Below are 18,482 nucleotides of genomic sequence, written 5' to 3' on the forward strand. Positions count from 1 at the left end.
ATGGCTTTGTAGTACAGACTAAAATCTGGTATGCTGATGCCCCCAGCTTTATTTTTATTACTAAGAACTGCCTTAGCTATACGGGTTTTTTTTATTCCAATTTTTCTAAAATGATATCAGTTTTACAGACCCAGTTATCTAGAGGAAACAACAGTAGAGAATTTTTAAAGAAAAGGCTTCTTAACTTTGTTAATTAAAGAACAACTTTAACATGCTGGATTAAAGTGCTCCTTTTAGGATCTACTAAGTTCCTGTCATAAGGTGTGTGTCTAAAACTGTAGCGTTTAAAAACTACGTCATTCTTAATTATGTAATATTTAATTCATAATTATTCACAAGTAATAATTATTCACAAGTAATTTGAAATTGCGTCTTGAATAATATACAGCTTGAGCCGAAAGGTGGTGGTTTCCTGGAGTACGTGCTCACATCCGTGTTCACTATGTGGCCAGCGCACCAGGATTCATTACAGCCTTCACCCATTTTGCAGCAATCCTGAAATTTCCGTAGACTGATTCCTTAATTCGTTTAATCTGTAAATCTAATTGGCTTAAACTAGTCAGGTTATGGCAATTTCCTGACCATGGCGATTTTTTTTCTCAAGAAAAAAATATCTGACCTAAGTAGATACAATCATATTTTCATTTGTGGTGGGAATCCAGTGGTGAAGGAGACTTTACCCTCTTTCTTGAATTGTTTTATGAAGTTTTCATCTACTTGACAGCCATAAGAAGTCAGGCTTCTGATAACTGGTAATAAAACTGATAACTTGGAGATAAAATAGAACTAGGGAAAGAAAGCAAGTATTTGGTGCCATCATTGAACTGTGCAAACAAAACTCTGATGTTCCCCTTATTTCTGTTTTTTTTCCCCATCAATTTTAGCTAATAGCTCTTGTTTAAGTCAGTTCACTTTTGAAGAGGTGTATAAAGTTAGGGAGCTGTTCACAGACCACCCTCCCTCTCATGCCAAGACTGGAGGTCCCCAAGACTAACCTCACGTTCTATAATTTGGTATAAGAACTCCAAGAACTGCTGTACACACAGCTGCAGTTTATTACAGCGAGAAGATACCTATTAAACGTCAGCCAGGGCACAGGTGCGTGAAGCCGGTCTAGGAGATGTCCACGTGTGGAGCCTCTATATTCTCCTGCTGGAATCATGTGCATCACTGCTTTTCCCCAACAATGACGTGTGCGAATAAACTTGGAAAATTGTCAACCAGGAACACTACAAGCTTTGGCATCCACAAGTTTTATGGGGCCCTCATCATGAGGCAGAGTTGACTCCATGTGGTTGAACTCCATCTTCAGCCCCTCCCTAGGTCCAGCTGATTCCTTGGAGCTGAAACCCGACCCCACCCTGAGACATGCTGTTAAATGATCTGATATGGCTGAAGTCCACCCTAACTCACTCACGTTGTAGACAGTCCGGTGTAACCCGACATATTCGGGCAAACAAAGACACTTTATCAGCACTGGCATTCCAGGGGCGTGGCTATTACCTACCAGGACCCAAGGGCAGGGGGACAATATCTCTTTAGGCAAGGTTACCCTTTTTACTACATAGTGAACAGAGATGGGGTTCTAGTTCTTGAAAGTTAAGAAATTTTACTTATACCCTTACTGCATCTAAGGGAAGAGATGGATGAGATACATTGTTAGATTTGACTTTTTCCATAGGTAGTTCTATCTAGAACTGAAATATTGAGTTCTGAAATAAAAAAGAAGAAACATTCATAGGTGTCAGATTTTGTTTGAATTTAGAGAATTTCCAGACATACTTTTCTTATAGATTTTTAAAATTTCTTCACAACCCTATATAAAATATATGTCTTTATAGTCATGTTTTTGTGCTGTGTCAATTGCTTTTATAGCATCAGATATTTTCTCTATACCCAGAAGAATCTGATCAGAATATTGGTTGTTATCATATAGACATTAAATAATTGATATTATTGTAACTTTCCAAAATAGGTGAAATTAACAAAATATTTTCGAACAGACATAGCAGATACAAGCCAATATAAAGTCGTCAGTTAATCCACTTGCACAGTTTATCTAATTTTTAAAATATCAGTTCCCTTTGTAATAGAGGAATGATTTCACTTCTAGCAATGGAAGCATGTCTGAGAAATGGAACTGTAAATCACACTGATTATGTGTAAGGTCTGTTCTAGAGAACAGTAGTGAATCCTTGGTGTGAAGATACTAACTGAAGTGCGGTAAAATAACACAATTCTAAGCTATAACTTTTTGTTTTTGTCACTCTCTTGGAAAAAGTAATTTTAGTGGGCATTCACAGCCAATGAATTATGCAGAAACTCCAACGTCAAACAGACACCCTTAGTCAAAGTATTGATGAAAAAGTATGCTGTAATGGTCTCCAGGAAATAAATGAAGAGTTCGGGGAAAGAAAATGGAAATGAGTTACTCGGTTCAGTGAAAAGCTTTCTCCAGGGGTGTGGCAGTGAAGCTTTTGGGGGCTTTCAACAACGCAATTGGTAAACTTAAAATTAGACTCAGTTCTCAGTTGTTGGCAAGCAGCTTCCCCTTCACTGCTGTTAGACTTGGGTGCCCCAGGCATCTGCAAAGCCTGCTCTGATGTGCTTGTGGTGAGATCCATACAGGCTCCTGGAAAAATTCAGTGCTTAGGATAATTGGGCATTTTTGTACAACACATACTTGCAATTTTATGTGGAGTGTTTTTTCCACCAAATTGTACATAAATCCTGGTTTCCAACAAGACACCTTCAGACTTTGAATGGGACCTTTTCTGTTTCCCACTCCTACCATCAAAATACACTCAAATTGTAGACTCCACATGGCAATTTTGCTGTTGAAGTTTACTTTTCAGCATCTCTTGTAGTGATTTTCAAAGTGATGTTGAAAAGAACACTTACTGAAAAAAATATGCTGCATTCCTTAGGTAGTGACATATGCCGAGTTTCTGCAGGCAGTCATCACCCTCTTTCCCTGTACAGGTACAATTAATGCCATTTGTTCTTTTAGTACCAAATGTACTGTAACGGCAGAAACCATCTTTTTCAGACAACAGTACTAAAAAATATGGTTAAAACAAGTTAAGAAAAATGTTTCCTTAGGTGGCATAATGCTTGCAAAAATATCTTTCAAGACATAGGAGATATTTGGGGATATATCCTTTGAGGAATTAACCATTATGTATCTCAAATGTATAATCATTGAACTTAATAATATCTAGTATCCAATACTTGATAGGTACTGACACACTTTATGAGTCATAATTATCCTGTTCCTATTGAAATTAAAGTGGTAATACAATGTACTACTTAAAAAAAAGTTAAAAAGTTAAGTTAATATCTAGCCAGTTCACTGGGCAGGCCAAATAGAAAACAAATGGCCCTGTGCTGAGCTTGTTATACTCTGTGCTTGACCTTTCTAACACTATATTTGAAAGAATGATGTGAAACAGTTTCCAGTTTGACCATTAATTTTTATAGCAAAAGTGACAAAGATTCAGATTAATTTAAACACCCTCAGAAAACTAATTCAATCCGCAGCATTTTCAGGAAACGTTTTTCATTCCAAATCATTTATTTATCATGTATTAGTGACCATCTGGCATATACAAAGAATTCTGCTTGATGCCATGAGGATAAACATGCCCAGACACAGGCCTTCCTTCCCTGGTGATTTGTGTCCGTGAAGAAAGACAGGGTACACAGAGCAAGTGTGACTTCCCAGGAAGTTAATTATTGTCATCGGAGAAATGAAAATGAATGAAATGTCAGGGGCGGAAGTCTTTTTGTTTTTTCCCTCTAGTTTTGGAGATAATTTACAAGTCTACTTAGCAAATGCTAGAGAAAAAAGATTTAGGGAACACTTGATGTAGACTCTCTAGATCAGGTTTTCAACCATTTTTTTCTCACAACTTGAACCTATAAACTTAATTATGTTGATTAAAAAAAGAATATGCTTACTGTGATTTGCACATATTTCGAAAGTAATTTAATTAATGACCTTTACATTTTTTTTGGCACACCTAAGATCCTCGCATGGCATACCAGTTGAAAATCATTGCTCTAGAAAGAGGAAATAGAGTGAACTAAAGTTCAGAAATGTAAACACATGGGATGTGTTTGTGTAACATGAAAATTCAGTCATTTCCCCAGATTGTAAAAGACATCAGGAAGGAAAAATGGGAGATAATACTGAAAAGTTGTGTTGATTAGGACAAGATAATTGGCTAACATACTCATGTAAGATGGTGACCTATAGGTCTCTCACCATCTCTGTCCATTTTCTGCTGCTATTTTGAACTATTTTAAATTGTATGCAAACTTTCTGGACACTCTGTATAACAAACTACCACAGACTGGGTAATTTATAAAGAGAAGAATTGTATTTGACTCACGGTTCTGTTGGCACCAAAGTCCAAGAGCACAGTGCCAGTATCTGGAAAGGATCATTCCGTGGGAGAGGCTGTGGTGAGAGTACATGAAAGACCAAGAGAAAAGACAGGTCAAACTTATCCTTGTAGCAGGTGTACACACTCCAGATAGCCAACCTACCCCACGATAATGGCATTAATTCACTTATAGGGATGCAGCTCATAGGACCTAATAACCTCTTACAGCCCCTACCTTTTTATTAATTTCAAAATACTATGGGAGTACGTGTTTTTGGTTACATGGATTGCTTTTATAATTCTTGAGTCATAGCTACAAATCTGACCATTAGCCAAATAGTGTTCATTGTACACATTAAGTAAGTTTTTACCCATCACCTCTTTCCCTTTTTCTGCTGCTTTCCACTGAGCTCACATGTGCTCTTCAGTTAGTTCCTATTTAATAGTGAGTACATGTGGTGTTTGTTGTTCCATTCTTTAGATATATCACCTAGGAGAATGTCTCCAGTTCCATCCAAATTGTTGCAAAAGCATTCATATATCCTTTTTATGGCTGAGTAATACTCCATGATATACATATACCATATTTTGTTATCTCTCATGAGTTGATGGGCACTTGGGTTGATTCCACATCTTTGCAATTGTGAATGTGTTGCAATAAACATTGAAGTGCAGGTGTCTTTTGGATATAAATGACTTTTTTTCATTTTGGTGGATAGCCATTAATGGAAATGCTGGATTGAATGGTAGGTCTACTTTCAGTTCTTTGAGGCGTTTCCACCATGTTTCCATAAAGGCTGTACACTGTTTGCAGTTCAGCCTACGGTGTATAAGAGTTCCTTTCTCTCTACATTCATGCTAACATCTATTATTTTGAGATTTTTTAAATAAAAGCAATTCTAACAGTGGTAAAGTGATATCTCACTGTGGTTTTAATTTGTATTATAATGATTATTAGTGATGTTGAATCTTTTTTCACATTCTTATTAGACATTTGTCTATCTTCTTTTGAGTATATTCTGTGGATATCTTTGGTTCCACTTTTGAGCAGCATTGTTTGTTTTTATCTTGCTGATGTACTTGAGTTCTTTGTAGATTCTGGTTATTAGCCCATGTACAGTTGTGAATATTTTCTGCAATTATGTAGGTCATATATTTGTTCTCTTGAGTATTGCCTTAGCTGTTAAGAAGCTTTTTAATTTACTCAACTCCCACTTATTTATTTTTCTCATTGCTATATTTCCCATTGGGGTCTTCTAAATTCTTTGAGAAGTCTAATATCTAGAAGAGTATTCTACATTTTCTTCCATAATTCCTATGGCTTTATGCCTTAAATTTTTAGTCTTTTATTCATTTTGAGTTATCTTTGTGAATGGTAAGAGATATGGACCATGTTTCATTCTTCTTCATGTGGCTATCCAATTTTCTCAGCACCATTTATTGAATGGGACTTATTTTCCCCAGTGTATATTATTTGCTTTGTCTGAGATCAGTTGGCTGTATGTAGATGGTTTTACATCTGGGTTCTCTATTCTGTTCCATTGGTCTGTGTCTCCATTTTTGTGCCAACCATGCTGCTTGGATTACTATAGCCTTGTAATATAGTCTAAGATGCTTCTGGATTCTTTTTTTTTTTTTTTTTGCTTAAAATTGCTTTGGCTATTCAGGTGCTTTTCTGGTTCCAAATGAAGAGTAGAAATTTTTTTAGACCTATGAAACATGATGCTGGTATTTTGATATGGATTGCCTTCAATCTGTAAATTACTTTGGGTAGAAGGAAATTTTAACAATGCTGATAAGACCAATCCATGAGCATGATATGTTTTTCCATTTGTTTGTGTCATCTTCTATTTCCTTCTTCAGTGTCTTATAGTTCTCCTTGCAAACATCCTTCCTCTCCGTCTTTGGTTAAGTACTATGTTATTAAGTATGAAATGCCCAGTTTCCTTAACTAGCACATACTAAGTTTAACAGTTGCTCTCTCTGACATTTCACTTTGGCATTTCTCGATTTTTTTATTTTTGTTTTTTCTTCTTATTGTGAAAATATATCCTCATACTTTCAAAAACATTTTGGCTTGTGATTATTTTGCAAAAAATATTTTTAGAGTAATTTTTGTAAAACCGGGTAAATAAAAAGTCTGTATTATTTTTGAATGTGAGTTTCATCATGGAATCAATGCAGCACAAATAGCTTAAAATATCAATGAAGTGTTTGGCTAATGAATACACAAGACATTCATAGTTGTAGAAGTTCTGTTCTGGTGATTTTAATCTTGAAATTGAACATGAGTGATATGACACCAAGGTGGATAATGATGAGCTGAACGTAGTGGGAGTGAATCCATCTCAACCTACACATGAATTAGCAACAAAGTTTGACATTACTATTCCAACAATGGAGGATCATTTGAAATAAGTCTGCAAGGTAAAGAAACTGGATAGATGGATTCCAAATGAATTAAATGAAGATCATCTCAAAATTTCCCTTTCTTTGCTGTCATGACATAGAGACAAATCATTTCCACACCATATTTGTTATGTGTGATGAAAAACAGATTCTTTTCAACAATCATGAAAGCTCAGCACAATTATAGTATTTCATTTCTTTCTCTTGCCTGATTGTTCTGGCTAGGACTTCTATCATTATGCTAAATAGAAGTGGTGACAGTGGGCACCCTTGTGTTATTCCAAAGATAATGTGTGGAAACACATTCCAAAACCAAATATTCATCAAAAAAGGCTACTGGTATTCGTGTTGTAGTCCAGGGCTGTTATTTTCCAATATAGCTTCATAAAACCTGGTCAGTAGATTACAGCAGATGTATACTTCAAACAACTGAATGAAATGACAAGGATGCTTTTGATTAAGCAGCTGAGATTGTTCAATGGAGACAGGCCAATCCTCTTGTAAAACAACACTACACCACATGCTACAGAAACAATGCTGCCCAAACTACAGAAGCCAAACTTGAAAACTCTCTGCCATCAACTGTATTCACCAGACCTGGCACCAACTATCACTTCTTCCCGCCCAGCCTTCAACCACTTCTTTGAAGGAAAAGCATTCAATTCTTGACAAGCTGTCGAAAACATTTTTGTGATTTCATTGCCACTCATTCTCTAGCTTTCTTTGTTGCTGATATAAACAAGCTACCCGTAGGATGGCAAACGTGTGTTGACAGTTTAGGCATGCACTTTGATTACTGGTACTGCCTCTTTTGATTTGAAATCAGCCATTTCATATTTAATGAACTTATGTATTCCTAGGTATCTTATTTTCTTTGTAACTATCATGAATGGTATTTATTTGACTCTCATATTGACTATTATGATAGTCAAGCATACTTGACTGATTTGTGTACATTTTTTGTAATCTGATGCTTTGTTGCATGTATACATCAATTCTAGAAGTCTGTTGAAGGAGTTTTGGGGATTTTCTATTTGTAAGATAACATCATCAGTAAAAAGTCATGATTTGACCTCCTTTTTCCTGATTTGGATATATTTCATTTCTTTCTCTTACCTGACTATTCTGGCTAGGACTTCCATCATTACGCTGAATAGAAGTGGTGACAGTGGGCAACCTTGTCTTATTCCAGTTCTTAGGGGGAATGCTTTCAATATTTCTCCATTCAGTATGATATTGACTATGGTTTTGTCATATGTGGCTCTCATAATTTTGAAATATGTTCCATCCATGCCTAATGTGTTGAGGGTTTTTAATAATATTGTGAAAGGATGCTGGATTTTCTTGAATACTTTCTGTAGCTATTGAGATGATCATATGGGCTTTGTTATTGCTTCTGTTTATGTAGTGAATCACATTTATGGATTTATGTGGGTGAAACCATCTTTGCATCCTTGGAATGAAGCACACTTGACCATGGTAGATTATTTTTTTGTAGTTGTTTGATATTTTATTGAAAGTTTTTCATCTGTATTTGTAAGGAGTGTTGGCATTTTGTTGTTGTTGTTGTGTCCTTCCCTGGCTTAGTAGCAAGATGATTTTGGCTTTGTAGAATGAGCTGAGAAAGTTCCCTCCTTCTTGATGTTATAGAATAATTTAGAATAATTTTTGCATTATGGATATCAGCTTTTCTTTGTAGGTTCTCTTGATCTTTCTCCAGAAGCAATGTAAGACATTGATTCCACTATCAAAATCACATCGGGAGCCTCCACTGAGATTCCCAGAGGTGTCCCTTTTCCACTCCCCCTTCTACCCTTCATGTTATTTGAGAGGCTAGAAACTCACGTCTAATGCAGTAATCTGCCATAACGATACATTTGTAATTCTTGGTCTATCATAATAAATTCTATTCAGCAAGTATTTGTTAAACACCCACTGTTTACTCCTTATGAAATTTGACAAAGAACAGGGTTATGATAAGAATGCACACACTAAAATCAGTGTATTTATTGAGTGCCAGTGAGTAACAAATAGGCAGATATTTTTATATGCTATAACATATATCACTGGATTTTTTTTTTCTCAGTATAGTCATTATTGTAATAGGTTCCTTTAAATAATTGATAAATGCCAAATCCTTTAATACTTACTTTCAAGACATTTTAAGCAATGTTATACTTGTAATGTCAGAGGACAGGAGATGCAAAGACTTGGCAGAATGTTTAAGGGTTTTTTCTATAGTCCAAGTTAGAATACCAGAGATAAACAATTTTTATGATTTCCAAGTTGTATTTTAGAATTTCACTTTTAAGGATAAAATTTGTCTTATTAATTTTCTGAATCCAGAAGTATTTCTATCCCTTATATTTGCAATCAGCAGGGTGCTACAGCACTTGTGTGAGAGCAGAAATGAAAGTATCTTTGAAGGCCTTATTTGGGTATAAATAGTATATATTGGATTATGTTAATGCAAATTTAACTTGTTACATAAAAAATACGTTCAGCTTTTGAAAAATGCTAAATTCCAAGTTTGTTTCCAACTGCAGTTGAGGAAGTCAATTGGAATACATTGAGAAAAAGCAGTATTTTCATCAGGCCATTAGCATTTAAGTTCAAAAAAAAAACTCAGGAACTTCTTTTCCATGCATGAGACATGAGATTATAAAATCTCATATGTTTAGAGAAAAAGACTACTGCAGAAAATTGAATTAAATGACAGAGGTGTTCCTTTAGGAAGAGAGTTTCCAAAGCTGTTTTATCAAAGGTAACTGGCTATTTTGAAAATCATGAAAGGATGGTGACAATAAGTATTAAAGATCTGTTGCTTTTTGCAATGAATATATGATTTGCAATGTATGTGACATTTTTTAAATTCAGACCTTTTACTCTCTAAAGTTGCTTACAGGAGGCTCTATGAAAGGGTAAAGAGAGTGTGTGGGATCCTTGGTTTTTAGAGCAACCTTAAAAATCTCTGAACCCTCTTCACTTTCTAGATGAGGAAGTTATCACAAATTATAACTGTTTTTTATTATTCTTTCTAAACTTTCCCTGGTTTTTATTTTTATATTTAATTCAATTACAATTGATCAACATTCTTTTGTATTTTATATGAAATGCATATAGATCCTGGAAAAAGTATGCGAGAGCAGTGGAATTTATTGAATCTTATATTGTGGTGTTGGCTACATAGGTCTGATAAGCAATACTATTTCACTTGGCAAGGGAAAGGCCAGAGAGAGTGTCACAGAAGAACCATGATGAGACTTTGAGGGCACCTCATGCTGAGACACTTTGGTGATGAAAGCATACCACTATGGAAATAAATCCAGAGCACCCAAATAAGAGCAAGCAATAGCTACTTATTCAGAGCTTGCTATAGCTAGGGAGCCATCCACCATCATTTGCATTTGGCAGAGACTGAAGGGCAGGTAGAGGACTGGGATAGTTTTGTAGTGAACAAAAAGGTAAGGTTTTAGATCTGCCCTGATGGGCGGCTGGCGGCCAGAGGAGGCTGGAGGCAGGCAACTGGAAGTGAGGCATCCTGTGTAGGTTTGGGGTACAGACTTGACATTTCTAGTTGATCTTTTATTGAAAATTGGGGTGAAGATTAGAGAAGCTGTCAATTATTGATCAAGACCGGCTGTCTTCAGTTGATTGCCACAAAAGTTTTCGGTTGGCTACTGGGATTGGCTGTTGCAGACTGTGGGTTAGACGTCTGTATTTATACTGAATCTCGCCATTGTCTATTCTTTTTTTTTTTTTTTTTCTTTTTTTTATAAGAGACAGAGTCTCACTTTATGGCCCTCGGTAGAGTGCCGTGGCCTCACACAGCTCACAGCAACCTCCAACTCCTGGGCCTAACCGATTCTCTTGCCTCAGCCTCCCGAGTAGCTGGGACTACAGGCGCCCACCACAACACCCGGCTATTTTTTGGTTGCAGTTTGGCCGGGGCCGGGTTTGAACCCGCCACCCTCGGTATATGGGGCCGGCGCCCTACCGACTGAGCCACAGGCGCCGCCCGCCATTGTCTATTCTTATATTCAGTCTCTCATGATAGACTCGTGACTCTGATGTGCCTTTGCGCTCATGCAGTCAGCATCTGATCTCCCACGTGTACTAACCCAGAAATACCAGGCTTTCCATTGTACCTACACTTGTGGGTGTAGGAGGGAAAACAAAGCACCTGGCTACCTGGCTGTGACTTTACCATGTTAGATGCACCATGCAGAAGAAAACAGCAGCAGAGGCTGGTATCGGTACAGCTATGAAAGTGGCAGTGATACTAATATCATAACTGTTTTGCTTGTAAAAAAGAAAAATGATATTTCCCCAGTCCAATTTTTCTTGTATATAATATCTCCATTTGTATTTTACATTTCCAAAAATGTATTTAGCATGATGGCATTCTTATAATTGAATTATCTTCTCTATTTAGGCAATATTTAATGTCATATTTGTTTTTCTGGTTTTTTTTTTTGCTTTGAATTCCATGTTCTTTGATTTTATTATGTGCTTCTGCTTTTAGAAATTAGATGAATACCACACTAATTTATCTAAATTTAAATTTCCTGTATAATGAACTTTAGCTGCCTTGAGAACTAACATATTCATCTGAATTTACCAGACCCTCCAGTCTCCGATATTTACTTATAGTTTCTTTTGAGGTTCTTTTCCTTGAGAAAATAAATTGTAAATACGTCAAACATGCTAGTTCTAACATTTAATAAGTTAAAAAATGGCCTTATAAAATAGCACTAAGGGAAAGAAACAGAAAGCTAATCTTGTACGACTCAGAGAGGTTTGGAGATCTGGAGACAAATTCTGGTGTTCTCTCTCCGACAAGTCACAAAGCACTAAGGATGCTGTTTTTAAAAATGGCAATCTGTCTATTTATCTTTAAAAGAAATTCTCACTAATGAATCGATATTACGTAGATTCTCTTCAAAGTAGGTTCTCTTAAAAATCTTGATTTTAGGCCTGGTGCGTTGGCTCACACCAATATTCCCAGCACTCTGGGAGGGCAAGGTGGGTGTATTACCTGAGCTCAGGAGTCAAGACCAGGCTGAGCAAGAGTGAGACCCCATCTCTATTAAAAATAGAAAAACTATCCAGGTGTTGTGGCAAGTGCCTGTAGTCCTAGTTACTTCGGAGGCTGAGGCAAGAGGATTCCTTGAACCCAAGTGTTTGAGGTTGCTGTGAGGTATGACACTGATCCTGGAATTTCTTCTTCAGTAGATTCTTGGTCTTAGGGATTCAAAGAATGAATTCTACCAGGTCAGTGGTAAAACAGGATTTATTTTACAGAAAAGAATACAAGAAAGCACCAGAGCTTCTAGTAGAGGGAAAAACTTAAGTCAGAAAAAATTCTCCTTCAGGTCCTTTGTCTAGGGGTATATATAGAGCCCAACACAAACATAGACACAACCCCTTCCACCCCAGGCCTGGGAAATTACCTAAAATTGACTGGGCCTGGGAAATGGGGCATTCCTTGTTCAGCTGCAAGTGCAAGGGGAGGGAGACAGAGGCCAGGGGTAGAGACACGTCATGGCTCCTGAGCTGGAACCTGGTGGTGTCCCCCCACCCCCTCAGCAATAGTCTGGCCCCTCCAGCCACTGGAGCTTCCTGCATTCACCCCAACCCATTGTTTTTTTCTGCAGGCTGCTGCAGCACCCATGTCCCCAGAGTGCAGATAGCAGGTCCTACCCTCAACTCCACCCAGCTTGCTGAGGCGCCACCCGTCTGTTTCAATGCCACTCTTCCCAGGGAGACAAGAGTGAGACTCTGTCTCAAAAAAACAAACAAACAAACAAACAAACAAAAAAACTTGATTTTACTTTTGTTACCAATCCACTCAATCACTCAATTATCTTTTCAGATAATTTACTATGGAAAATTTATCAGGCTTTATGGAAGACAGGAAAAGACCAAAAATAGAATCACTGCCCAAAGTTACAAAGCATTACTTGGACTGAAAGAAAAAGCACCATTATTAAACATTCAGGTATAGGTCATTGTTTTGTGACACAGTCTCACTTTGTGACCCTCAGTGGAGTGCTGTGGTGAAATAGCTCACAGCAACCTCAAACTCTTAGGCTTAAGTGATCCTCTTGGATGATGCGCTTGCCTCAGCCTCCCAAGTAGTTGGAACTACAGCTGCCCATCACAACACACGGCTAGTTTTTCTGTTTTTAGTAGAGATGAGGTCTCGCTCTTGTTCAGGCTGGTCTCCAACTCCTGAGCTCAAGCAAGCCACCAGCCTCAGCTCCCAGAGTGCTAGGATTACAAGTGTAAGCCACGGCACCAGGCCTATAGTTTATTGTTAAGACATGTAATTGAATTTGTTTTCCAGCCCATGCAAGGTCCTGATGCATGTTATCAAAATATTCCAATTTTAGAACCCAAAACTGCTAAGAATAAAGATTTTCTCTGAATGAAACTAAGAAAAGCAACAGCTTTATCTCTGTCTATTTCAAGTACTTAAAATGACCCAAATGTCCTCTACCTGCTGGCTAAACTAATCAAAATTGTCAGCAAAAGAGTGTCTGGAAGAAAATAGTTTGGGTCAGAAGAGTATGTCCTCAGATCATGTATTTAAATCTGAAAATAAATAACACTCAAAGAAAAGAAAAGAAAACCAAATAGAAGTAGAGTGAGATGTTTCTCCTAAGTAGAAGGGCATGGGAATTCCACAAAGGCATTACAGAACATCCTCACTGTGTTTTACCAGCTATTTAAATTATTTTAATTAAATGTAGTCCCAAGGTACATGCTAAATCTACTAAGTGCAGAATATAAACGTCTTAACACAATAACTAAGAAAATGAGGTGAAGACTATGTTAACCAGTTTCATGAAAGTATTTCAAATTATATATAAAAACAGGACATTGTACCCTATAATTTCATTAATGTACACAGTTATGATTTAATAAAAAAAAAAAATGTAGTTCCAGTATTCACATGTCCTCTGAAAGCTTAGAAAAACATTCCCCTGGAGATCTAATCTAGGGTCAGAATAACACTCAATTGAAATGCACAAATACTCACCGCATTTCCCTCGTAAATAACCCTAAATAAAGCATTCTCAAACTCTTATTTTCCCAGAGCGTGAACAAATTTTTCTTTTAAGCTGAGAGAAATTTCTTTTGCAAGTGAATCGTTAAACCTTAGGAACAAGCAGAGTAATTATAAAATACTTCAGGAGGTCCATCAAACTGTCTGGAGATTCCCTGAGGTGCTAGAAATCTGGCAGAGTTGGCATTTTTTACTAGTCTGAGTAGCAACTGGATAGTCCTCAATAAAGGTACTGTAATTAATGTTTTCTTTAAGTGCCTTCTTTTCCTTATTATTTAACCTGAGGGTTATCAACTGTGAGCTAAATAAATCTGCCTGCATACATTTTACTTTTTCATCTCTCTGACATGATGAATATATTTTATTTTTATATTAGTTTTCTTAAAATGTGTCCATTTATATAGATTACTATGACAGGAGTTGATCTAAATACTTAATTGACCCCTGAGTTTCTTTTGGAAGTTCAGGACCAGCAGTGAATGAGATTATGAACTTGTTATCACTGAACATATAGAACTAAATCACTTTGAATTCTTAGCTTAGAGAAAAAATAATTTTCCTCTATGAGGAAAAACTGCCTTTATTCTATTCTTCATTAAAATATCCTCTCTCTAAGACTCTCTAGAGTTCTTCTGGTCTTTTATGTAATACAATTTGAGGATTAAAATAGCGAATATATGTGAAAAGCTCAGTACCTTGCAAATAATACACTAAAGACTACATAAACATTAGCTATTAAAACGAGAAAGTAGGGCTGTGGGAAAAGGAATTCCCTGCCCTCTATTGTTAGATATAAATATTTAAAAGGCCCTAGAAGATGCAATTTGTAAAGTTCGTTTCTATTCTTATGAATTCTTCAAGGCTATATTTATAATAGTACCTCTGACCCGCTTCCTTTTCTTGGGGCTATTTAACTTATTTTTGGACATAAAAATAAACTTATTATAAATTCTTTGACAGACATAAACCCTGTATTTCTTTACCTTGTTCTCTCTCTTCTCTTCCACTAAGTCCTAGGTGTCCTCAAAACTCTCAATAGAGAATCTTTCCTCAAGCAACCACATGCTCTGCGTTGATCTATACTTGGGTCACCCCAAACCTTTAATGTTATGTGTTTTGATGACTGTAATGTTCGCATTTCACCTGTCCTATTTGGATAGCAGTTTGTGCATGAAGACGTTCCTAGGTGTCAAGGTATGAACGCCAAATGAGTGCTAGACTCTGTCCTTGAAGTCTGGGGTCTGGGAGGAGCTCATAATTTCACTTAACTGTGATGAAACATGTGATGTGCTGAAATGATGAGGGAGCAGAGAAAGGAAAGGAAGGGCATCTCTGCCTCAGGAAGGAAGTGCCACAACCACCTTCTGGATGAGGAGCATTTGCCCCCATGTGTGAACATGAATCAGAGCCTTCTGTAGAAAGACATCCCAGATGAGAAGAGTAATATTGTCAGAGACAGGTGATCAGAAAAGACACTGGCTGACCCCAACAGGAGAGAGGCTGGGAAGGAGGAAGGGGTGGGACCGTGACAGCACAGCACATCAAGCCTGCCAGCCCGCAAAGCCGATTTCATCATTTTGCAGAAGAGGAAAATGAGGGCCGTGTAGTATAAAGGACACAGGAAGTAAACTGCAGAGTCCAAATTCAAGGCCAGATCTCCTCCTGGATCCTACCTTGCACACTTTCTGCTGCAGTCTGTGTCTAGATTTTCCTTCATCAAGGGGACAAGTCCCGTATTTTACAGGCCATCACACTGTAGTGCAGCCATACGCTGAAGGGATCTTTCAGTCAGAGTTCTTTTTACAGGTGAGTTAATCTTCTGTTTACTCATAAAGAAATATTTTCCTGACTGTATCCCAGTGCTTTCCCACCCCAAGGCAATTGGAAGTGGGGAGAAAGGAAAAAGCAAGCAAAACCCCTAAGCCTGTTTGCTGATTGGGTGTGTCAACCACAGACTGTGTACTATTCTTCATATATTTATATTTTATACACAGATATTTTGTACTTGTAATGTTATATTATTTGAATGCTCACAACAGTTCTGTCAGTTAGATGGTATTATCCCCTTTTAAGGAGGAGAACTATGAGATTCACATAAGAAAAACTTGCCTGACCACTTGTCCACAGGCGTGTGGCCAGTTAAGTGGCAAGCTGACCATTAGAATTGGGGCTTGCTTGACCCAGACCTACATCATCTCATGACCTTTCCCAACTGTGCTCTTCACAAATGGGCTCAACAGTCACCTCAAAACAAGGCCAATCAGCAGATTACAAATTTAATGGAAGAAAGATTTTAAGATAATGTCTTTAAGAAAAAATATACTTTTAATCATATATAACATTGCATTTTACATAGCTTTTAGGCTCCAAATTTACAGAGAACGATGAGGCAAAAAGCAATGTGATGGGTTAACTCTAGAAGTGAAAAAAAATTGGCCAGTAAAGACACGGTAGGACAGAGTGTTTAAGACATTAAATAAAAACATAGTTGCAGGGATAACGCTAAAGGAATAAGATGATGTGCAAAGACTTGTTAAGAAGTCTAGGCATGATCTTCAGAACAAAGAAAGCCTCTCCAAGAGTTCTGAGCAATGAGGACTTATTATTAGAGCTGCATTTTGAAAGGTCACCCACGTAATATGAAGAAGGGATTACGGAGGGACAGGAGCAGGCAGGGAGGCCACTTCAGAAGCAGATGGTCTGACACAGATGACCACAGTACTGGCTCAGCTTGGAGCAAGAGCAGAAGAAATCAAGGGACATTTTCAGATTAAAGAAATGTTATGTTATTGGATTAATTTTAAAATATTTATTGCGTGTCTACTTGTGCTGTCCACTGTTCTGGGGATATAATAATAAAACAGGGCAAATTCTCTGCCCTTGCGTTGGAATGATGGGCAATGTAAAGGAAAAGATTATTTCCAGGTTTTTGCTGTTTACAGCTGGGTGGATGGTGGTAACGTGAACCAAGATGAAGAAAAACAGCAAGTGAAACATATTTGGTGTATGTTGATTAAAAACTGACTAAAATTCCTTATAGTTCTTCCTTAGCACATTCCAACTAAATAAATTTTAGGCCAGAAACAAAAATAAAAAGCCACAGTAAGTTTATGGCTCTCTAAAACAGCTTTACTATTCTGTTTTCTTCCGCCTTTTTTACCCGGAGAATAAAAAAAAAAAAAAAAAGAAGACACTGAAGCTGCAGATTAAGCGCGAACATCATTGACACAAACAGTTATTAAATTGCACACGTGCCCTGCTCCGCACCACACACCACGCCCACACACCTCGCCCCGCCCCACCCACAGCCCCACACACACACCAAACCCACCCCACCCACACGCCCACACTCTCCGTGATAGACATTTTCTTCAAGGTAGCAGGTGCTCTACGTTAAAATAGCTCATCCAGAGCTTTCACATACTAATTGAGTATATCAGTGTGAGTCAGTTGGTTGGGTTCTCAGGCTGACAATCTTTACTCAAGGTGATTTTATCACGATATCAAGATCTGCACCAGTTCTCCAGGCCAGTATCTTTATCTCTTTTATCGGTACTCTAAGACCCTTTGGAAATGGTTAATACCATTATTTTCCTTAGAAGCATATATTAGCCATCAGTAAAATTCAATTTCAGAACATTTAGCTAATGACTATTCTGCCTTTAATTTAATGTCCAGAGTAGGTATATCACGTTGTATGCGTACATAAATGGACTAACAAATCATATTTTATGCTTTTTATATATAAAAAACTTGCATTCCTAAAGGGCATTTTTAGAATATTTCAGAGCAGGCTGCAAGGTCATTTCAAATTATCTTAGTAAGGTGAATGGAGAAACTTAGCAAATAGAGATCTTCATGTAATAAAAAAGTATGTAGCAAAAAAACAGAGTTGAATTCTTGGCACATTAAGTTGGAAGTGTCTGCAAACCTCCCGGCCCGTGGAAATGTTCAATTGCAGATATTCTTCTGAACCTAAACAAAGAACACTGGGCTGCAGGTAACAGACTTGGCACCACTGTCTGTGTACAACAGGTGAAACCATGGTAGTGGACGCAATCATCCAGTGAAGCTCTCCGGAGAAACATTAGCATTTGAGAGATGAGAAAATAAGGCCTCAGAAAATAAATGGGGAAAGAGCAGCTAAGAAATAAGAGGCAAGTCCAGAGCCTGCAGTAACAGACGTCAAGGACAACCTGTTTCACACAGGGATGTTGTGCCAAAAGGCTCCATAATGGGCTGAGGGGTTCAGCAAAACAGTTAATCATGATCTTGACCAAAATGGTATCAATACTGAGATTGGAAGGCTGATGGATGCAGTGGGTGCAAAAATAAGTGTGATGCAAGGAAAAAAAACAGACTCTAAGAACTCTTTCAAGTATTTAAGCCCACATGGAATAAGGGAAGGGACAAATGAGTGATTACTTAATTTTTTTTTTTTTTTTTTTTTTTTGGTGAGTGAGACCTGATCCTGCTACAGCCAGTAGAGATTTCTCTGTTGGCTGCTTCCTGCAAGAAGTTGCCACATGGAACTTCAGAGTTGCAGGAAGGGAGAACTTCAAGTCAGATATAATTATGCACACATCTTTTATCTGGAAACTTCAGCCCTCAGG

This window comes from Nycticebus coucang, chromosome 20 (assembly GCF_027406575.1).
Source record: "Nycticebus coucang isolate mNycCou1 chromosome 20, mNycCou1.pri, whole genome shotgun sequence".
NCBI lineage: Eukaryota > Metazoa > Chordata > Mammalia > Primates > Lorisidae > Nycticebus > Nycticebus coucang.